Raw genomic sequence first — 25,615 nt, 5'->3', positions numbered from 1 at the left:
AGGGTTTTAATTCCTCTATGCCATGAGACAGGATCTAAGTTGTCCTCTTTTGATTTCTGAGTCATGACACTGATCTCTTCAGGAATCTCTGTTAGGATCATACAAGCAGGAATGTCAGTACATGATAAAAACTATCGACATTGCAATATCTACAAATGTATATCACTCAGTGGTTTATTCACCTCTGGAACAAACATCATGTGATTTTAAACACTAACAGTCCCATCACACTTCAAAAAGACAGCTGTATCCAGGACTATTTGTAAGCCTCTGAGCCCCCCAAGCCTTTCTGTGTTGGAGGGAAGCCTTCTAGCCTATAAGTGGGAGTGGTAAGCACTAGGTAACATATCTATCACATAAGGAGTGGTTTCTGGCCCAGAAATTGTAGGTATTGGCCGATTGTGCAGTTCTTCCATCTCTCTCAACTTTCTGATTTAAAAGTCCGCATTTACACTTGTCCCCCCCCCCCTTTCCGGTGACTAGTCTGGTCCAGATACAGATTTGATGTATCCAGGACTGTTTCTAAGCTCATGAACCCCCCAAGCCTTTTTGTGTAGGAGGGAAGCCTTCTAGCTTATCAGTTGGAGTGGTAAGCACTAGGTAACCTATCTATCATATAAGGAGTGGTTTCTGGCCCAGAATTTGTAGTTATTGGCCGTTTGGGCAGTTTTTCCATCTCTCTCAATGTCCTGATTTAAAAGTCCACATTTGCACTTGTTTCCCCCTTTTTCTGTAACTAGTCTAGTCCAGACACATATTTTCTGTATCCAGGACTGTTTGTAAGCTGCTGAGCCGCCCAAGCCTTTCTGTGCTGGAGGGAAGCCTTCTAGCTTATCAGTGGGAGTGGTAAGCACTAGGTAGCCTATCTACTACAAGAGGAGTGGTTTCTGGTCCATATATAGTGGCTTATTGGCCTTTTGGGCAGTTTCTTCCATCTCTTTAAACTTTCTGGCTTAAAACCCTGCATTTGCACTTGTCCCCCCCCTTTTATGTAACTAGTCTAGTCCAGATACAGACTTGCCGTATCCAGGACTGTTTGTAAGCTTCTGAGTGGTGCCAGAGTCTGCTCTTCAATATTTCCCTTAGATCTACTAGTTCCCTCCTCTCCTGCACTTATACTAACTTATTAGTCTAGCATTTTACCAGACTTCTTGTAGCAATTATTGTAGCACAAAAAAGTGCTATCAGCACTAAACATTCTACAAGAAAACAGATCCAGTACATATTATCAATGCCCACCCCTCCAGGCATATCTAAAGGTCAGTTCCCCTGTGCTTTCTCCTATAATCCTGGTGAACTTGGGCATCCTGAGGCAATGTAACAACTGCCTCATGTACACGGACAACCCTCTCCTCTTACCTTCCAGCATTCAGACTTGAAAGAGATGCACTTATATATCCAAATTGGAAGCCACGCACTCTCCAGCCAAGACTGGAATAGCTACTCAAGAGGAGAAGGTCAACACTTGCATCACACCACATGGAACACATAGCCCTCCAGAAAACACACCAGCACTGCCTTTACATAAAAACACAAACTGCACTCCCATCTTCATGGAGGCTTTCAACAAAAATCTACCCAAGCAGCAGAGACCTGCAAGGCAGAAATGTACTCGACCACCGCAACACAACACTAATCATGAGACACATAACTCCCCTAAACAGTGTGCCACTCAACCAAAGCCCCTAAGGCAAAACAGCATGCCCAACACACTAGTTATAGGTGACTCAATAGTAAGGCACACTCATATCCCATTCACTAGGTTATATAAGGAGAAAGTAACAGTCAGCTGCATGTCAGATGCCAGGATTCGCCACATAATGCATGGACTTAGGTCCCTCAACAACAGGTACAAATATGACTCTGTCATTGAACATGTGGGTGTGAATGACCTGAGATGTACCTCCCTGGACTACATGGAAAGAGACATGGACGAGCTCTCAGATTATGTAGCCCAGGCGGGTATGAAGCTAGCCCTGAGCAGCATCCTACCATCACCCAGAATGATACCACAGTATAAGCAGAAAATTATTGATTTCAACAATTGGCTAAGTTTCTGGTCTCATTCTAAGGGGATCCAGTATCTGTCTGCCTGGGATAACATGATTGACAGACCTCAATGCTTTGCCAGAGATGGCCTGCACCTGTCACCCCTGGGCTTCCAGATACTGGCCAAGGCTCTTGCCTCCCCTATAGTGCCTTTTTTAGGCAGTGTTCCAAAGACTAGATTACCACCATAACAGCTACAAACAAATGCAATCTGAGGGTCATGCTGCTCAATGCTAGAAGTCTAAATCTCAAAATTCACTCGCTCAAAGCACTTCTTAAAATGGAGAACATCTGCTGTAACAGAGACCTGGATCAAGGCAGCAGAAAGCACCCCTGCACTACCAGGCTATAACTCATTCCACACCTTTTGGCCCCAGAACTTAGACCAAAGCTCCAAAGGCAGTGGTGTTTCCATATTTATAATTGAAGTGCACACCTCCAAACTTGTAGCTGAATATAACGCATCAGAGATACTTCAGGTGTAGATAACATTGGGTAAGACAGCGATTCAGGTCATAGCCTGCTATAGGTCCCCAACCATGTCCCAAGACTCACAATCCACATTCCTAAGCACCCTGGAGAATATTACGGTCCAACCTAACACTCTCTTACTACCCCTCCATTAACTGGATAAACTACTCATGTACCAATACACTTGCCCAATGTTTCCTGGAGTTCATTAATTCCAATGCTCTGGACCAGCTCGTTCTTACCCCCACTAGAGATAGCAACATCCTTGACCTGGTCATTACTAACATGGGCAACCACTGCTCTACACCTATAGCCATCTCCTCCCTGGTTAGATCTGACCACAAACTAATCACCTTGGAAATCCACCCCCCCCCCCAGCAAAGGTAACCACCATGAAAAACTTCTCCAAAGCTAACTTTGGGCTCCTAAAAACAGAGGTGGCTAACTTTACGGCACCCATGCAAATGGAGAATAGTTGCATGACTGCAGAATCACACATCAGTGCAATGTACGAACACGTACACAAATGCATGGATCTTGCCATACCCAATAGAACCAAGATGCTCTCCTCCAAAAAAAGGAAGCCAATCTGGTGGTCCCCTGCCATAAACAAACTCTACAACAGAAGGAGGAAACTTCTCCCTTATCAGCCTCAAGAAAAAGTTGAGATACCTCATCAAATCCTCTAAAGCTAGCTATGAAAACAGAATCACAGCAGATAGTAAAGACAACCACAAGGCCTTCTATAGTTATATAAAGAATCTCCATGGCAATACCCAGATTTGCTCTGAGCTACTGCACAATGGCACCTCCTATACTGAGCCAACAGATATTGCCAGTATATGGCCAACAGATTCAGTGCCAACGTTACCTCTCCCCTCCCAAAGGACCAATCACAATACCAGTAGATTGCCAGGCACTCAGTATTATGTGCTGTACAGGTTAAAACAGTACTGTCCAAGGCCAAGAATACAGCTTCTATGGGACCTGACAATATCCCTGGTTGTGTCTACATGAACCAAAGAGTGAAATGGCACCTCACCTGTGTGCCCTGTTCAATCACAGCCTCCCCTCAAGCTATGTCCCTACTGAATGGCACACTGCTACAGTCATCCCTCTTCACAAAGGAGGAGTGAGTACAGACCCTTGGAACTATCACCCCATTAGCCTGACAAATCTGATATGCAAAGCTATGGAATGCATCATCATGGACCTAATAAACAAGGGTATAGGGAATCCCCAAACTCTCTCATAGTTTGGTTTTGTGAAGGGTAGATAATGGCTGCTTAACTTGGTTGACTTCTTTGAGTCAGTCACCAGAGCTGTGGATGAAGGCAAGATGGTTCATACAGCCTACCATGATCTGGTCAAGGCTTTTGATACCATTCCCCACTCAGGAATCATAGAAAAACTCACTAAGCTTGGCATCAACCCCTATATCACTATGTGGGTTACAAACTGGCTCACAGATAGAACCCACAGCGTGAAAGTAGCTGACTCCAAGTCAGACTGCTGACTAGTCAAGAGTGGAGTCCCACAGGGTTCGGTCCTGGGTCCTCTTCTGTTTGTTATCTACTTCTCTGAAGTCCAGGCCAACACAAAGGGACTCTGGCTGACAAAGTTCACAGACGACTGCAAGTTGGGAGCTATTATTAACTACTCAAGTGATGTTGACATCCTACAGAATGGCCTCACTGAGACCAATGACTGGTGTCAGAACCATGGCTTTAAGCTCAATGCCAAAAAATGTGTCATCATCCCCTTTGGGAAAAACCTGGTTCTCATGAATTACCACATTGATGGTAGTCCACTGAACACAGAAGATGTTATAGGAGATCTGGGAACCCAGGTTGACAGCAACTTCTCTTTTGATCACCACATAACCACTGTCGTCAGAAAGTCCTCCTCATTAGGCCAATCATCGAGTACAATACCCCATTTGGCACGTACCTCACTAGACACCTGCAGCAACTGGAGAGGCCACAAAAGTACCTCACAAAGAGGATCCTAGGCCTTAAACACTTGCACTATATGGACAGACTCAAAAAACTCCAATTATTCTCTGTCTCATATTACCTACTTAGAGGCAATCTCTGCTTGACTTACAAAGCCATGTCTAACCCAGATCTGTTAGAAATGCTACATCTAAAGAAATCCCAATCCCTCTCCCTCTGCACCACACGCTGCAGAGACCTCAACCTCATTACCACAATTAACAGAAGATGCTGGAGGGACAGATTCATAACCCAGAGACTGCCCATGCTATGGAACAGACTTCCCATACATGTCAAGCAGAGCACCTTGCTGACCCTCTTCAAGAGAAATCTTAATGAGTGGATGGGAAACAGAAAATTTACCCCGGGGATAACTCCACTGGCTCTACTCAACAGAGGCACTGGGAACTAAGGTCAGGTGGCACTATGCCATGGTAATCCTATGGGTGGGCTTGTAAAGGCCTCAGGGCCATTAGCCTAGTACACCTAAGAACCTATGAACCTTTTTGGACACTTAGGTGCACATAGGGTTCAGTATGGGATAAAAGCCATCAGGCTTTTCAAACACCGTTATGCAATATGATCAGTACTGAACCTATGAAACTAAGCCTAAAAGGAATATGTTTTTAGGTAGTTATGTGATGAACAATTTTAAAACTCTATCTGTCTATCTGTGTATCTATCAATCTAGCTGTCTATCTATCTATCTATCTATCTATCTATCTATCTATCTATCTATCTATCTATCTGTCTCTCTATCCTTTGTTTCCTGGATTAGTCACATCCCACTAGACCAGAGATCTCTTTTTAGGGGAGATTGTAGGTGGTATTCATACTGACAAGGGAAATTTGTCCAGGGAACAGGGGCGATTCCCTTACTCTTTTTGATAAGTGCTTTGGGGTCTTTTACATCTACCTGATCTACAATTAACTCAGGCAGATGGGACTGTAGTTTAACATCTCATTTGAAAATCATTTACATTTGTAATTAATTGCTGTTTTTGCTTTGGAATTACTCACATACTTATTATAACACAGGGAACTGAGTTTTTCCATTTTGACCACTGTTGAAAGTCTAGTGAAACACCTAAAGATGGTGATAATCTGGAAAGGTGGAGTAGCTTTACTTGTTAGGCAGCTGTCCTAACCTTATGAGTTTATTAATTAAAATGCCTCTAAAAGTGTTAATTGTATGTTGACTTTATTCACACTGAACTTAGAGAGATTCGTCCCTATTTTCGCACAGTAATACATTTCAGATGTAGTGTAATAAATAAAGGGTATGTGACATAAAGCCCTCCACACTGTGTAGATAGAGGTGAAGTCCCTCTATAAATACATGTTATGGGATTTTAAAGGGCTGTATCTCAGTGAGTGCAGTTTTGACTAAATCAATAATGCCATTAATTCATTATTTGCCAAGTACAACAGTACCGTTTCATTCTGAATGATTTCAGGGTGATCCTACAAATTCTATTTAATGTGTTTTAAAATATATCAATGTCTAAGATGAATTTATAAATGAAAACTCTATAGTTGCAAATTACACTATCTTCCAAGTACCATTCGTGTATCCTAGTCAGTACTTTTAATATACTACAAAGATTTTGAGTTTATTTGTATTTTTATCTGCATGCATGAATAAATCTTCTCTACTCATTGACGCAAGATGTCTTAAAGTTTGGACATCATAAATGAGCAAACCACCCAATGAGGTCATGATGAAGACATGATGAAGAGACTGTTTTTATTATATTTTCAAAGCCAAGGATCACTGATTTATTAATGTAATTTTCACAATCACATTGATAAAACCAAAGGTGTATAAATGAAAGTTGTTTGTAAAGGATGTCTTTGAATGACATGGGAAAGTGATTTGAGTAGCAGAGTCTACATTGGGTATGGCTTTTATATTAGACATCAGTCAATTAATTTTAATTATATCTATGCACTGTAAGAGTATAATCAGATTATAATGAAATCAAACTAAACAAGTTTATTATATAAAGCATAAGTAAAAAAAGGGCTAAAATGTGAACAAGTACTGTGCTAAACTCTGTCATTCAAAGAAATATAGTAAATCGCAAAACAGATAGTACAATTGCTTAACACAAAACCATTTTCATAACAAGTAAAAACAATGATGATAACTATCAAAAGAAGGAAAATCCCATTTTTGAGGAATATGCTAAAATAGATTGTAATCAGTCACCTTGTAACTTTACAGATGTGATGTCAAAAAACAAGCTTTATTTAAAAAGTCATTAAAAAATACACTGAAACATCAACTGCAATGAAAGCATGGTATTTGTGCATGTGGTAGTGAAACAACTCGGCCAAGGATTGATCTTTGTAGCATACCTCTGGTCATTACATTTGGTAAGATATTGAAGGTTTAACTACCAGAGTATATCAGCAAAAAGCAGTCCAGAACGAATAATTAGAAATCATTTAATGAGTCATAAGTTTAGCGCTTTCATCCCATGAACTATAGGACTCCATCAGAACTAAGAAAAAATTCATATTTCTCCATCATATTACAAAAACCAGTTTAAAAGCCACCAATGAATAACAAGACCATATAAAAATGCAAATTGTTGCTTAAAATCTTAAAGAAACATTTATTCCTTAAAGCATTTCAAATATTAAACATGAGGTAAAACATATTAGTACTTTATTATTAATAACAGTTGCAAATCAACTGCAGTTTTTCTACCCTTATTTAGACCAGGGTCCTCATTAGCTTCTAATTTTACTTGCCAAAAAAGTTCTCTGTATTCCAGAATATACTCCCAGGGACCACCCTAGGTGTTTCTATCACTTGTTCTAGAACAAAACATAGAACATTTATTCTCTTCACAAACCATTTTCTGCCTGTGTAGTGCATTAGTCACACAGTGGCAAAAGTCACAAAAAGTCAAATAAAACCACTCCTGCATTTCTACAATTATATTTCTGAAGGAATGGAATAGTGTACACCCTCATATATATAATTACACTGTCTGCAGGAACCACATTTTTTACTTCTTCTCTTGTCAACCAAAACATCATTCTTATAGGTTGTGACATCCTTTTCCTTTTTTTCTTTGAGATTGTTATGTCTTTTAAAACAAAAAATAGGGGATATCTTAACTGTTATGATGTGACTGTGGATATTTAGGAAACCTCATAATGACACCACTATTCAACACTATTTTTTATTTAAATGATTAACACTGAGCCCAGCACAGCAAGGTCAACAAAATCACTGCTGTAAATTCTCTGATACTAAGTGTGGGTTAGTTATACAACTTTCATGTTGCTGTCTTTTCTGAAGCAAAGATTTGCTCTCATGGTGTACTCTATGACATGATTTGGGCCTTAAGCTGCATAGGAACTTTCTTAGGATTACACATGGGATGTTGCTGCCTTTGGTTCTCATTTACAAACAATACATCTGTATTATTTAAGGAACTGGTGCCATTAAGACTGCTTGATCAGCAGAGCCTTTTCATTTGGAAATGTTGGTCAAAAATACTAAAATCACTTGGCATCCTTTCCAGCCTTTTTCGTATCTGGCAGCAGCATACCATGGGGCTACAACTTAGCTTCTCTTCCCACGCTAGGAACTAGATTTTACTATTGTTAAAAACCATGGTTTCATTGATGGCTGACTTCCCGCATCAGTAAACATACCCTTCATAAAATCAGTTAGTTACTGACTATTCATTTCATGTCAGCATATGATTGGATGAATGGCAGTTGTCTGTTCTTTCTAGTAGTTTCTGTCTCGTGTACATCCTGTGCATACTGGCTTGTGTTCCTCATTGAACAGGGGTTGAAGCTGTAGATTTTATATTTAATGTCTGTCTGTAGTTTTGCTGCTGCTACAATGAGAAAAATGATCCACGTTATCCTACATTATCAACAACGTGCCTGTTTCTACAAAGCTTGCATTTTGCATTAAATAAAATATAGAAAGTGACATCCTGGATTAAGTAAATGCAAACTTCCTGTCACCTAAAGATGGGAAGCTCTGACATTTACTTCCATGCTATCTATGCCTTTCAGTTTTATCTGTCCCTTGTCCATCTATACAAAATCCCAAATCTATTGTTTTTGTGGTATTTGAATAGTTCTTCTGTGATGAAATACATTATTTTTTTAATTATAAGTCTAAATTATACATAGACATCATGTAACCTGAATTGACTTGACTCCTGCAAAACAAGGTTTTGGTGAGAATTTAATCAGTTCACCTTGAATGACTCTGCAAAGTTGTAAACACACTAAATCTTATCTGCATCCTGTTTGCTTGTTATGACAAAGTAAACTGCCAAATTTTGTCTCTGATTTACTTCCTTTTATTCGTATAACAACGGAAGCACCTTCTAGAAGTCCAAATTCTGAAGCTTTAAACTACTTCATAAATGATGCATAATGCTTGGATTAACTGGACTAAATGTTATAGCATTTAAAACTGTAGGTGTTATGTTTATGCATTATTTTATTTGTACCCTAGAGCTTTCTGCAAAGGTGCCAATTGGCAAAAACTGAAATAATTCTTTGCTCTCTTATAAATAATGCTTTTGGCTTGATTCCATTGTAACTAATTGCAAGGTACTCTGTGAGTCATAATATAGTGTCTGATGATGATGTGTGTCAACGGCTAGTTTTTTTTTGGTAAATTGTGAGAAAAAACAAGTCAATTTATTCTGAGATGTTGCAGAGGTCTGAAGTGCAGTGGTTTTACAGGCTATACAATTTATATATCTTAACTTTGAGCTAACAATCATTACTGATGAATGCACTCTTAAGCAGTCTTTATCACTGTCCTGTTGACCTATATGCAAGAACTTCCCCATGGATTTCCTCTTCTACTTTCAAAACCATGTCTGTTTCTTTTGATATTTATTTGTATCTTAAATAACTAATTAGATTAACAATAATGGCAGAAGGAAACCCCTTGCTTGTTCATTTTTTAATTTGAATTTGCTTGCTAGAATAGTGCACTGGTCTCCATGGACCTTTTCCAGACTCAGCTCTGAAGCATTTTCTGATTAAATGACTTGCTCAGAGTCACACAGACAAAGGAGGCTGAGAGAATTAAAGTTTGTACTACTTGGCATCATGAGCTTGTTAACAGCTCCTTAATCCTCAGCACCATCTACCAATATATGTGGTCATCAATCTTTAGTTGCCTCCTCCATCTCCACTGTTACATCTTTTCTAAGAGGTCTTAAAACACCCACTCTCTCAACTCTCTCAATGAAAAATAACTTTTTTTACTTTGTAAGATAAAAATCTGTACTAACCATTAGTAAATTATTTGCTTCTCTTCCCTACATTGTCCTCTTATGTTTACTCCTCACAATTCACTTTTAGCTTCTTGTATACTTACTAAATCATATGCCCCATTCCATTCAGGGCTCTAAATCATAAAGCCTAGCTTTATAAATCCTATTGCTACCTCACTACTTCTTCTAGTCACCTCACATCTGTTTACTCTCTAAAGCTGCTATGTTGCAATGTTACTTTTATACTTATTCTATGTTTTTCCTCACTAGCTCTAATGTTAATATGTAGAACATTGACACTAACTCAGACCTGTACTCACTGGGGTCATAGCACCTTGAAACCTGACCTCATTCTGTGTGTCAGTGCATTTCCAGATTTGGTATATTTAAATAAAGAAGGTATGCATCATGATGACCCCCCTACCTGGAGGCTAAGGGGGCGCGTGCAAGATTCCTGAAGGAATGCTTTGTTTAATGTAAATTTTATGGCTGACTTTCACTGAGATGTAGCCTTAAATGAACACAGCCATCAATTACATATAATGAAGCTGTTGTTTTGTCCTTCATTTATAACTTATCCAAAATTAAACACAAAACACTGAATGGAATATGTACAAGCACACAATAATATCTGTGTTTATGGGTCATTACCTCTTCATATTCAGTCATCACTTTGTAGACCTGAGAAAGCCTTTTTACATTGTAATTGACAATCTAGAGTATCAGTAACCTCTGCCTCCTATAGCCTTTTCTTAGCTGCATAAGGCGGTATAGCTCCACTTTGACTCTTTTCTCCCCCCTTCCCATAATCTTACCTGGAAGAATCTTTAGTTCAGCTTTTATGTCAACTATTATTAGAGGTTGACTACCTCCTAGCCAGGAGACCACTGATTTCTCTCTCTTCTCTCCATGTCTGTCTTATCTATCACTGCTCTGAGACCAGAGTTATTCCCCATTATTTGTTTATTTTTACATGCTGCTGTCCAGTCCTTTTACTGCTCCATAGATAGTAAATCTAATGGAAGTGCGCTATTAGTACCTCCTTTGTCATATTTTTAGACAGAAAAAGGATAACTGCATATTTCAATTCACCTGATTAAGATGTAAATGTCTGTTCTACAAACTTTTCCTGCTGGTAGGAAGGTAGTGGCATGTTATAAGGAAGTCACTCTCATTACAATTTCCTTAATCATGTTATTTCTTTTTCTTTTAATAATGAAATGTCTAGAGAACAAAACCTCACAAGTTTTAATATTTACCTGACTTTATCAAAGCATTTCTGTGAAACTCTTTTTTTTCATGCTAAATAGCTTTACTGTATTAAAATCTACTTTTCTTACTGTTGTCTTAAAAGCCTACTTCTGCTGTATTCCATTTCCTAAGAAACGCAATATCTTCATTCATAGACACATGCGACCCTCTCCGAAAACATTTACATTTATCTTCCCTGCCTTTTCCTCACTAGTTACTTTAACTAGGGAGAGCCCAATTGCTTATATTCACCCCTTCATGTGAATTTAAATCATCCTGCAATCTCTCTGAATTCTCTGAGAATACAGTGAACTTGAGCCAGGCTCCCTGATACTGCAACTACAAACACTCTTGGCTCATTCCAAAAACCAGCAGAAAGGATTCACTCTTATTATGTTGAACATTTACAACATTAGAATTAAATATGTGGTATCAAAGTTATGGACAGAATAGTATAACCCATCAATTCTTAGCATATGTGAATAATGTCTAAGATCATTTGATGTCATTTCTGTGTTATGATACCATGAATCCCAGTCACTTGAAATGCCACTGATCAGTGCTTACCACATGAAAGTATACCATTGAGTGCAAAAATAATCTAAACATAATTACTCAAAAAGAAAATAGTTTTGTGAAAATACATACCATCTGCAAATATAAACAAGCATTTTTTGCAGAGACACAATATATGCTTTTGCAGGAAGGCACCCCCCCCCCCCCACACACACACACACACATCATTGAGAGACTTCACCATGCAAACTGCCCTCATTTTACTGTTCTCACTTTGAGGTCATGCCAATTTGAAGAAATAGGAGTCCCTTAACCAGAGTAAAGTGTATCTTACAAGCCCTTAGAGCTGTCATGATCTTGGAGTACACCTTACAAAGTAAAATATGACCCTGCATACATTTTCACAACCCACAATAAGTAAATGAGCAAGTCAAAACTTAACTTCAGGCAGCCATGCTCAGCAGCTACATTCAGAGTGACTTAGGGTTAATTACCTGAAGGGAAGCCCACCCACACATACAGCTATGTTGGGATTATAGTCTTCATGTCTAACAGACCCAGAACTGGACGGGGTTCTTACACTATCACAAACTACAATTCCCCTTGTTCTCCATTGCTGCAGTTAATTAAAATAAATACAGTAATTTTGATTCACTCTTGGCATTACACAAATGCCATTTAGTGTATCAAAATAATGTAATGGCTGCCACTTTATACATCTGACTTTCTGCAACTGATACTTTTGTAGCTATACCTTATGAATTTCTTTCTCTTGTGCTGTCAGCAGTCCTGTTAACATTTTGAATGTTTTCAGTTCATAATCAAACTTCAAATTTTAATTTTCCCCTTACCAACTGTTTCTGTCGCCCTTTTGCTGGTTTGTTGGGAATGAGATAAAAGTGTTAGCAGTTGGAATATCATGGACCTAGGCTCAAGTTTGGTGTATTCTCAGAGAATTAGGAGAGATTGCATGATGAACTGAATGCACAACTACAACTGAACCATCCTAACTGGATCCAAAAAGAGGACAATATCTACCCAGGACTGGATACAACTATCCAGAAAAATACCCTTCCCCATCCATATTTGATCCATTAATTAGATGCAACTGCTCAATTGCTGTATATCTTCTTGGTGAAATACAAAGGTCCCATAAAAAGCTTATGCCCTTCAGATCTTTGAGAGATGGCTATGCCATCCCACTATTGTTTGATCTTTTACAAGCATGCAGGAATGTTGTAGTCATTCAGAATGATTTAGATTATGCACATCAATACCAGTGAGAGTTTCTCCTTCATCTCTGAGAAAAATGGTCTTAAATGCATGTATGCAATATAGGGGTATGCGACTCCCCAGTGAATATCCTCTGAAATTAAAACATCAGTGAAAGAAGGAACCTGTGGATGAAAATTAAGCAAAATGCCAGTCAATGATTACCCCAATTAGTTTGTAATCAGAAACACATGAAAAAATAGATAAAAATATGAAAACAAAAGATGTACAAAAACAGATAAAATGTCATGCCATAGAAGCTTCATTAATCAAATCAACACACTAAACAGAAAAAAAAATAAATAAAAAACAGATCTCAAACTTCTAATAATTATGCTCCACTTCACAAAGCCTAAGCCATTTTCTAGCAGCATTAATCATTATTTTTACATTAAACTTTACAGTTCAAAGTCAAGCACCACCACACCTTCAAATAACAATAATTACAGTTTCTTATGGCCTTCCTCTGATTTACACATGTGTCCTGTTATAACTAAGATATTTATAAACTACTTCACAGGTAGATCTAGAGCCAATTGTTTCTATAACAAATCCTTATGTGCTCATAGTTTGTAGAGCTATATTCCTTTCAAACACGTGGCTATTTTGTTAGGAGCAGTTCCTGGTCTCTGAAAGCATGCCACAATTTTGTCGTTGTCAGTGGTAACATATCATATAACTATGAAAAATGAAGGGTCTGTATTTTCACTTTCATGACCATCAAAATACTTAAAAATGCATCCCGTGCCAAATCTTTAAGATTTTATTTTTTAATAATGTATTTATGTAATTAATTCATTATTATTACTATTATTATTATACTTGCCCTCTACTGAGGTAGGCAACATAAAATTAGATTGGGTCAAACTTACCACACAGTTCTTATAAATTTCACAGTGTTTAAAAATTGATCAGTTATTAAGATTTGACCATTTAAACACTAACTTGATGTTCTATAAAGCAAAATGTCAACATAAATCAGATCTGCATATTCAGCATCTCATCTGTCATTAACAACAAACAGCTCTAGCATTGTGAAAGGGAGTTCTTATGTCCCACTGCATACAGCCTTCCATTAACTACTACTTCCTTTGATATTGTTGAAAGGAAACTCAGATTTTAATAAAGCTTGTCACTTTATCCTCTTCATCCCCAGAATGAACAGCAAATGCATCCTACCCACTAAAGGCTACATTCTACCAATTTATTTAGAGGCACCATACTTTACTTGACCTGTAATTCTGATTTAATTTTTGAGCTAATTAATATTAACTAATGTCCTTTTCTTATACACTCATACATTTTACCAGCCATCTCAAATCTTCACCTATTATTTTTCTTCCTTTCTTATTTACTCTCTCTTTACCAGAACTAAACTATTTACTTTGACTAAAGGCTTCTTCATACTTGGTCTTAAGTTATGGAATCAATTATCGTCTTGCATGCAAGCCTCTGTACATCTCTTAACCTTTTAAAATGCCCCCCCCCCACATTACTTCATTCACTAGTCTTAATGTTGTTACTTTCCTGAACCCTAAATCAGATACTCAGAAAAAGTAACAACTTCAGCTACTGTCCCATTATCTGGGATTCAAAGATGTGAACAAGTGTGGATGATACATCATGTTCTGCAAATAAGTGACTTTAAAAAATCTAAAAGGTTGCCAGCTAGTACAAAATGAAGCAGCAGATATCTAGAACTTCTAGTAGAAAGAGCACATTTAATGGCATCACCTGTAGTAATTGTAAATGCACTATATCCACTGATAGTTTTACTCATCCCAATACTAAGAAAGTATAGGTTTTCTAATGAAAACTAGATATGATACCGGTTAGGTGGTATATACACTGCATGCCCATATACTGTGTATATGAATCTTGAATTGCAGTCCATTCAATTTGGAGACCAATTAGGTGGTATACACTGCACGTGCATATACTGTGTATATGAAACTTGAAGTACAGTCCATATAGATTGGAGACCACTATAGTGAAGGGAGTTGAGAACTGTTCAACAGACTTTTTCTGCAGGGGGAAGTCCCCAGACCCCTTCCTCATTCAGAAGGTTCTACCACTCTGTCAATAATTATATTTACCTCATTGCTGCTGCATCTTCATAGTAAAAGTGATATTAATCACTTCCTCTTCACACTGATTATTGAAGAAATATAATGTTTGAAAATCTGGACTGTGTACAAGTGGCAGTCTCATTACATCATAGTGCATTTATGATTAATGTTCTATAGAAAGATGAATCAAAAACTTTTTAACAAATATTTTTTTTTGTTACGCAAAAATACCACTAAGCATATTGAACACAGTGTAAAGTATCAGAAAAAAATTATAAGAAGCAATAGATAATAGAGAAATAAGTACTCTACAAAATAATAATAATAATAATAATAACAATAATTATACTGATAATAAATAAATACACAGTGTTTGGACTTAACAGAAAGGTTACCAGTGATAGTGGGGTGAATCATGGTTCAGCTCTAAGCCCACTGTTGTTCACACTGTGGATGGATTAGATTCGCAAATGGATTAAAAGGGTCCAATAACAAGACAGACAATGTGACATTACAAGCAGGATCTGAAGAGGAACTTCAGCAAATGATAGAGGAATGGAATGCAAAACATTAGCTACATTTTAGTATAGACAAGGCAACTGTCATGGAAGCAGTTAGGGGGAATGGAAAGCAGCTCAACATTGAGACAAAATGTGGGTTGGGTTAATACCTTCAAATATATTGGAAGGGTGATTGAGGAGAAGGGAAGTCTGAATGAAGAGGTTATAGCTGGAATAGGGTGAGCTACAGCCAACAGACACAGAATGTTAGACGTAGTATGGGACAGAAGATGTAAATAATGCAAATGTGAATGACAGAAACATACACAACTTCTGTAAAAAGGCACAAGACTCTCTAAATTTAGTAGGCATGTTTAAAGTTTACCACTCTTCTGTGTACTTTTTATATGTTTATTTACTTACTTTTATTGATTTATCCTTTCCTAGTGCCTGTAGGCTAGTAGCCTCTTTTCAGGGGAAACATAAGGTGGTGTTTATATCTCTAGAGAAAATTTGATCAGGACAACAGGGAGTTCCCCTACATTTTTCGGTAAGTGCTGTCTGATCTTTTACATCCAACTTGAGCTACCACAAAGTCAAGAAAGGGACCTTGGTTTAATCTCTCAAATGTTGCCTCTTGAATAGTTTTCATATCTATCAGAATTTATATCAACTCTATCCAGCCACGCTATACAAATCAGTTTATTACTGTTGTTATACTTAATGCAAAGGGTGAGTATAAAACTCTATACTGTACCTAACTTACATTCTAAGATAAACATCTTGTGGTAATAGCTTTGTTAAATCAGACTGTTTAATGAGTTGTATGTGTGTGTGTGTGTGTGTGTGTGTGTGTGTGTGTGTGTGTGTGTGTGTGTGTGTGTGTGTGTGTGTGTGTGTGTCCTACTAAGAAGTACTTTGCCTAACTCACAATCCATATTATTTATCTGTGCAGGGACGCTCACTGCAAAAGAACTTAATGTGATAAGTTATACATGCTTTGTAGTGTGGACAGATAGGTACTTTAAGTCTGTGCCCTGCACGTGTGTGAAAAACTGAGAGTGTTATCTATTGTTGTATCTCTCTATTTATATCTATATATAGCTATGTAGATATAGATAGATATCAATATAGATATAAATATCTACAAACCAAAGGGTAAAAATTCACACAGGCAAACCGTTCAGTAAAATCTACATGAAGGATCCAGCAAAGCTAGGGTCTTCACTGTGTAATACCTTAAAACTCCTGTAGTGGAGGCCCATGGGATATGTTAAAATTACCACTTCAGGACATACCAGAGTTTCAACTACATGGTTTCTGAATGCCCATGACTTTTTACTTTCACATTTTTAGGTCCTTACTAGTACATTCAAGTATCCTTTACAGGTCTTAGCTAATTAATGGTGACTGTTGTCCTTTTCTTACATGACACATGAGTTCAAGCTGCATTTGTACTATGACTTAGATACTGTTCTGTAACATTAATCACTGTCTGCATAGTTTATGTATTGTTCTTTAGATATTAACTTTCTTTACCTGCTTACTCTTTGACAACGTGGGCCATTGGTGAAAATGCTCAAGAGATCAGTCCACCAACCCAGTTATCAAATTAATTATATACAAAGTCTGCGATGTTTGTACTATGGATCTTACATTACGCAATGTCTATCCTGCAGAACATTTCTGTCAGGGCCCCTGTATCTTTGTCCAGTCAGATTTTCCTAATAAACAAATGCAAATAAATGCTGTATGCTAACACTTTCCCAGGGTTCAAGGCTATTGCAACTCAAGTGGGATTCACAGATCAGATGCATCACTTCACACTGTGAACCGCCCTAGTGGAATTAATTTCATAAATGTGTATCCAAGTATAAAGTAACCACAAACCATAAATATTAAACATGCAAAGCCAAGAATATTAAAAAAACCAATATAATAGCAAACAAATATAAAATAACATAACCTAAACCAAAAATTATTCAAAGGGTATTTTTGAAGTCTGCAACAGCACCTGTTCCCTTCTGTAAATATACAGTTGTATAGCTGCACTGATGAAAAGGACAAACAGTGAACAATTTAGTAAAACACAAAATCTCAGTCCCTGTACCAAGTATGATATTACCGATAACCTGAGCAGGTCATAACATAACACTGTTAAAACATTTGAACTTTTAGCCATGGTGTAATGGCAACTTTTGTTTAAAGTGCACTTCACAGTAAGTGGATTGATATTAATCAACAGGATCAAAGTGCCATTGAGTAAATAACTGTTAACTGGAGTCTTGAACTAGGAACAACTGAAAGTTCATCCATACACAAGGATTACTCTCAGAACATTCTTATAAAACTGTCTTGTAGTCCGATTATTTTTTTCCACCATTTGTTTTCACTAGTTTGCTCTCTTAGATACTGCCTTGTAAATGTATGCACATGACCAGCTATACTGCCAGCAAGCAACTTTCCGAATTTGTCTTATGATGAGCTTTCTGTGATTTAGTATTAAGGCCACCCAAACATCAGACCCTCAGGCATGTTAATTTTACAGCAATGACCTACTTCAGAAATTGAACTGTTTGTAAACTGCTATAGACTGCTAGATTGCAGTCCAACTTCTACTTTTTCCTCCATTAACTAGCTAAATGAAGCCATATCTCTTACCACATTGCAGTGACATTGCTTCTTGTGGATTTTTCCAGCGTAACATTATGCTATAATTACTGGAATAATACACAGTGTCAGTGCTGCTGCATATATACCCTGAACTTCCTATTTCATGAATATAAAAGTGCTGCCAGCTGAGAACATGTGCACAAGTGGGCACATATCCTTCACTGTGAATACCCATCTGTGTTCTACTTTAACATTAAAGCTAGCATTAAGCACAGTTACAACTTCAGGAAGGGGCACTTTGAGCAACACAGAAAGATTAATATCGATCTCAAATTCCAAATACACATATACACTGGAAACATTAACAGTAGGCCAACTGCAGCTACCACAAAAAGTTGATACATAACTAGCTAATAATAAAAGCAAACTGGACATGTCAGAGTCATGGAGTAGCACATCTAAATAAACTGTGAGAGACATTAAAAAAGTGTTTTTTTTTGGCAAGGGGGCATAAGTCCTGCTCATATATCTCAATCTGTAAGTGGAAGAAATCTGGACAAAGGCAAAATAATGGGGCAACAAATGGCCATAATCAGGAACAAATTTTAAATGTCACTTTATAAATTTAAAAAGTTTTATAATAATAGATTTTGCATTAACATGCATTTTCTGGAGGAGATGAAGTCTGAAATTCAAATCTATGACATTATTTAGTGACATCAAGTCCTCAATGATCTGCCAGAAAATCACAGATTTTATGAGGAACAGACCAAAATAATGAGACAAAAATGTAGACAGATGAGAGTTTTGGTCCCTCTGCAACCCCTACATAGGAGATTTTATCGCCATACTACCCATACGTGTTCTAACTCCATGGTCATATTTCATCCCCATATTAACCTTACATATTCTAGCTCCATGGTCACACTTCATCCCCATACTACCCGTATGTATTCTAACTCCATGGTCACACCTCATCCCCATACCACACTTATATATTCTTACTCTATGGTCACACTTCATCCACATACTACCCTTATGTATTCTACTGCCATAGTCACACTTCATCCCTATACTACCCTTACATATTCTAGCTCCATGGTCACACTTCATCCCAAGCTACCCTTCCACTAGGAAAACAGAAACACCCTGTAAGGTGAAAACTGTTTCAGACAACTGTAATATTGCATTTCCATTTAACAATGCAAAAATCATTCCAGGATTTGCACTCTCAGGGATTTGCGATCAAGGAGACAGATTTCAGGAAATTACTGTATGTCAAAAAATAAGACTCTGAGGTCAAGTATTTATACATGTATAGTACATATACAGTTCAAATATGTAGAATAACTAACTGGGGTTGATAATATTATCACTGAGTAAATATCCTTGAAACCCATGCATTGCCACTGTAAAGCATTTAGTATTGCCTTTTCCCCACTCAGAAAATATATCTCCTATGGCACATTTCTCAGTAGTATGTCATAATAACAACAATAGTAGTCATTAGTTTTTAATACTCATTTGAATGAGAATTATCCTAGTAAGCATATATTTCTCATTTGCTCCCAATTCTTCTAAATGGCATCTTTTCAAACACTCAGAATAGTATCTGTGTAACCTCACTGAGTTTGGCTGGAACAGTGAGATGTGTTGGTCTTTCTGGGATTACTTCTGCCTGGGATGCCATGGAATCAGCTGCCAGGCTGCTCTATAATATGGTGGCAAATCCAGTCATTGATCCCCATCTCGCTAAAGGCTTGGGTCGTTATCTCTTCTGCTTTTGAAAATGTTCATGGTTATGCATCCTCTTTTAGGAGATCAGGTCATACATTTCACTTAGGGTATGGCTTTATCTGATTGTTCATAAATTTCATTTGGGGGTGTGGTTTTGGCTGGTTGTTTCTCACACCAGGAGCTGAGAAGCTGCAAACTTCATTTCCATTGTAAATTGTTACTTGTATTTTTTATTTTTATCTTTTCTGGAATTATTGTCTAAAACATTTGTCTAAATTGTCTGTCATCATACATGTTATAAACAATTTTTTTTCAAATCAATCTCCATTTGTGATCTGCCTTAGATCACTATGGTGAAGTTGAGTGTTGTGAGCTTGTCTTCGCATCTTGCCTTAACATTTATGATCTTTGAAAAATTCACATATCTTTGTTTAGTACAAGCCATACCTTCAAGGACTATGTAGGACGCTTACTCTGTTGTTTGTGAACTCTTTACAATTCTTCGTGGTCACCAGGATAGCATCTTGGTAGTACTGCTGTTAGGATTTCCTTGAGGTACTTGACTAATACATTTTCAAATGACGGGTGCAAATGTTATAAAAAAAAGTCAATTTGTTGAACTTTAACCTCCATCGATGTATAGCAGTTGCCACAAATTTCTTCACAAGCTATTATATTTCTATTTGTGCACCTGTATGTCCAGGTTAATGTGATATCCTCAATCCCCATGCAGGTCATTGATAAAAGAAAAGGAAAAGCATCCATGTTCAGTATTTGGTAGAAAATATTGCACCGCTCTAACTATTAAATTAAAACTGAATATTACAACTCTAGATAGTACAATTTCTTGCTTTACCTTATAAGCCATTCAAGTCATATTTTACTTAATGACAAATGCTTGAGAGATTTATTTTCACACTACATCAATATTTGAAAATAGCAGATGGATCACTACTGTTCAATTACAGGTCATTTGAGACATATCATCTTTATCGTGTTTGAGTGAGTGTACATATACAAATTCATCAAGTTTGAGTGAGTGAAAGCATACATAGTTACATCTGGAATATATTATCCTCATCATATTTGAGTGAGTGCACGCATATGCATATAGTACATTTGGTATAAATCATCTTCATTGCTTTCGAATGAGTACACACATGCGCATATTGTTACATCTGGGACATATATTCATCATTTTGAGTGAGTGTAAACATACACATATAGTTACATCTGGAACATATCACCTTCATTGCAGTCTAGTGAGTGTATAGCTACATCATCTTCATTGCAATTAAGTTAGTACATGCATACACGTATAATTACATCAGGGACACATCATCATCATCATGTTTGAGTGAGTGTAAACATACACATATAGTTACATCAGGGACCTATCACCTTCATCGTGTTTGAGTGAGGGCACACATATGCATATAGTTATAGCAGGGCTATGTCACCTTCATTACATTTGACTGAGTGCACAGATATGCATATACTTACATCTGGGACATACCACCTTTATCTCATTTGACTGAGTGCACAAATACACATATAGTTACATGTGAGACATATCTTCATTGTGTTTGAGTGAGTGAAAATATACACATATTCTTATATCTGGGACATACCATCTTCATCATGTTTGAGTGAGTGCACACATACACATATAGTTACAGCAGGGACATGTCACCTTCATCACCTTTGAGTGCATGCACACAAATGGATATAGTTGCAAGGGGGACATAGCACCTTCATCGCATTTGAGTGAGTGCACACAAATGGATATAGTTGCAAAGGGAACATATCACCTTCATCACATTTGAGTGAGTGCACACATACACATATAGTTACGTTTAGAACATATCAGTTTCACTGTATTGAGTGAGTGCACACATAGGTATATAGTGACATTTGGGACATATCACCTTCATTGTGTTTGAGTGACTGCACACATATGCATATACTTACATCTGCGACATATCACCTTCATTGCATCTGAGTGAGTGCACACATATGTGTATAGTTATATCAGGGACATATCATCTTCATTGCATTCAGTGAATGCAGACATATGCATATAGTTACATCTGAGACATATCTTCATCGTGTTTGAGTGAGTACACAGATATGCCTACTGTTACATGTGGGACATATCACCTTCACTGTGTTTGAGAGGGAGCACACATACACATATAATTACATCTGGGAAATATCATCTTCATTGCATTTGTCTGAGTATACACATATGCATATTGTTATATATGGGCATATCATCTTCATTGCGTTTGAGTGTGTACACACATATGCATATAGTTACATGTTGGGCATATCACCCTCATCAGGTTTGAGTGACTGCACACATACACATATAGCTGCAGCTGGAACATATCACTTCATCGTGTTTCAATGAGTCCTGACATACACATATAATTACATATGGGACATATCATCCTAATCACATTTGAGTGAGTGCACACATAGACATATAGTTAGTTGTGGGACATATCAGGCTCATCATGTTTGAGTGAGTGCGCACATACATATACAGTTACATCTGGGACATATCATCGTCATCAAGTTTGAGTGAGTGCAAACATACACATGTAGTTACATGTGGAACATTTTACCTTCATCGACTTAGAGTGAGTTCACACATAACCATATAAATACATCTGAGAAGTAGTCAGGACTTAATCTGTCTTTGCCACAACAATGTATTTATAAAGTTTTTCTATTTGATAAATCTATGTCAAACCCAGAGCTGTTGGACATGCTCCACTTAAAGAAATCCCAAACCCTCCAAGCTACACACTCTAGGGACCTAAACCTTGTCACCACAATAAACAGAACATGCTGGAGGGATAGATTCCTGTCCCAGAGACTTCCCATACTCTGGAACAAACTACCTATCTATATCAAACAAAGCTCCTCATTAGCACTCTTCAAGAAAAATCTTGATGATTGGATGGGAGATAGGGAATTCACTCCAGGGATCACTTCTGTGGCTTTGCTTGACAGGGGCACAGGAAAATAATTTTCTTGAGTGGCAAAAGCCAGGGTACCATTTGGCTTGGCTTATATAGGCCCTAGGGCCAATAGCCTAGTACCTACCTGTGAACCTATTAACCTAAAATCTGTCTTTGCCACAACAATGTATTAAGTTTTTCTATTTGATACATCTTTGTTAAACTTCCCTTTTTATTCCAAGACATTCTGGAAAAGAATTTCTCAGTTACTGATGATTGTGGCATCCATAGTTCTTGAGCCTCATAGCACTTCATCTTTCATCACAGTATCCCACAATGATACTACAGAAGTTCATGAACAATTATCTGAAACTGACTTTAGTTTTTAGAGAACATCTACTCTATCTCTAACCCTAAAATACCTCTAAGAAAAGAGCTGGAGAAAGCAATTTTCTCTCATACTTCAAACTAAAAATGGTCAACGTCTTTGCTGTCTGGATAGCAAAACAAAAAGCAGCATAAAAGGATATCATGGTTACAGACTCAAGTGCAAAACTTAAAATTTTAATAATATGGTGTCCATTTAAAGAAAACATTATGCATGTAAGGTGGAAGGAAGCCATCAGTATGGTGAGTAAATTTGTCAGATGCCTGCCCTTTTAAACTATTTAACATTCTATATCCCCTATATCCGTTTCTTACCCCTTAACTTTTCTCTGTATGCTCTGTGCTCTATAGAATTTCTCTATGATTCCTCTTCAAAAACCATTATATAGTCTATTTCATATGTCTATTGCAATGTGTATGTGTGTGTGTGTGTGTGTGTGTGTGTGTGTGTGTGTGTGTGTGTGTGTGTGTGTGTGTGTAAACATGTGGTTATGTTTCTCTGTTTCTATCAGATTGTATGAATGCTTGCTGAAAATAAACTAGCTTTTCATATAGTGCATATCTAACAGTCTTTTGTCTCATACATGCTAATTAACATTTATTTTTTTACTTTGCTTTCATGCACCAATATTTTTGATGCAGATGCACTTTCTCCATAGTGTTCATTCATCCTACAAAATACTTGCTCATGTACAACTGCTGTACACTGTTAGAAACTGGCCACTTGGGTCTGTATTTTCCAGGGTCTGTAGAAGGCCCACTTTTGTGCAGAGGGATTACTGTTGTTGTTCTCCATTCATGAGGCATGAAACCTGTTTGCAGGCTGCAGTCAAACAGCAATTCCAAAGGCCCTGATAGGTCATATTTCATGCTATTTAGAAGATATCCTGGTATATTGTCTGGGCCCAGTGATGCAGTTTGTGGCCTTAGACACATCATTAAGTACCTGGTTCCTAGTGATAGCAGGGAATTTATATCTGATGGTATTTCCTGAGGGAAGGTTGAGGGGGAGAGATATGTAATGTTGTAGATGAGTTTGTCAGCCAGTAGGTTTGCTATATATTCTGGCTCAGTATAGATGACTTCATTAACAATGAGCTCTGCACACACTTATGTATTGCGTTTGAATCTGCAGACATAGCTAAAGAATGTCTTGTGGTTGTTCTTGGCCTGGGAGGCCATATTTACCTCAAATTTGGCTTTGGTAGACTTTATTTGTCTTCTGAGTTGTTTGTTTAATTTGATGAGAGTGCTTTTATCCTGCTGGGTGCTGCACCTCTTAAATGTTGCCATGATTTTCTTCCTTCTGTTATACAGAATATTGATGTTATACCTCTGTGTAACTATTATCATGTTTTTATAGGGTTTCTGTGAACAGTTCCACATAGACAGCAGTGTTGTCAGGATTTGTTAGCCTTAGGTTAACTCCTGAATATTCCATGGTTAGCTGGGGGTCCAATTTTTATTTTTACTTCAAAGCAGACCATTCTGTGGTCTAACCTTACCAGGGAAGACATTACAGTAGGGGGAGTGCAGCACTCTCCCATATTAGTGAGAACCAGATCCAGTATGGGTGAAACCCTGGTTGGTGTACTGACAATCTGGTCAAAGGAGTTAGTGTCTAAAAAATCCAGGAATCTCTGTGCCTGTATGTTTGGTGTCATATATGATTCAAAGATAATAGTAGGGTAATTAAGTTACTTATGAATGTGTTTTGGGTTTGGATGATGAGTGTTTCCAATAAGTTTAAATACACGGTACGGGTTTCCTGGGTCATAGAGGGGGTCCTATAGCTTTCTAGAAAGTGGTATTGGATTTTGCTTATGGTAAATTTAACTTGGTGAAGCTCAAGTGTATTCTGCTTATTTATATGTGCTATTCCTTTTGTCACATCATGCTGTTCATACCAAGAACAGTATACCATATGCTACACATTCTTCCATCTTTCTATATCTGGACCACAAATATAAAGAGTAAAGTCTAATTTTTACAAAGAGCACCCGTTTACACACACACAAATATATATATATATATATATATATATATATATATATATATATAAAAAAAATATATATATATATATATATATATATATATATATTATACATTAGCCTGGACAATGCAGAAAAAAACATTGCTACACTCTTTCTAATTTCTTCAAATCTTTATAAAGCCCTTCACATAAAAACACACACCACATATGCATTCACATAAATTTGCTTTACAAAGCGAGGTTTTAGTCAAATTTTTTCTTAAAATAATGCACTATACAGTATAGTACAATGCATTCTGCTAGTCCAGTGATTGCTTAGTGTGAAGACAAACTGGATACACAACACTTGAAGCTACGGAAGTCAGTTCTTCAGATTAAAACATTTACAGCAACAAAAATCACTTGCAGATCACTAAAGCCAATAACTCTGCTGGTGAAGCACTATTCTCTTGCACCATAGCCAAATTATGGAACTCTCTCCCACCCACAATTACCTCCATACCATCATGCACCCACTT

General features: G+C 37.4%; 1 protein-coding gene across 1 annotated transcript in view; it reads right to left on the bottom strand.

Annotated features, from left to right (window-relative positions):
• Window positions 1-25,615, bottom strand: part of SOAT2 (sterol O-acyltransferase 2) — a 380,502-nt gene that overhangs the window by 24,134 nt on the left and 330,753 nt on the right. The gene's annotated exons all lie outside the window — the stretch shown is intronic.

This window comes from Protopterus annectens, chromosome 9.part0, assembly GCF_019279795.1.
Source record: "Protopterus annectens isolate FY-2018-M chromosome 9.part0, PAN1.0, whole genome shotgun sequence".
In the NCBI taxonomy this organism is placed as follows: domain Eukaryota; kingdom Metazoa; phylum Chordata; order Ceratodontiformes; family Protopteridae; genus Protopterus; species Protopterus annectens.
Note: the sequence above shows the minus strand (reverse complement) of the source record. Positions and strands in the feature narration are given on the sequence as shown.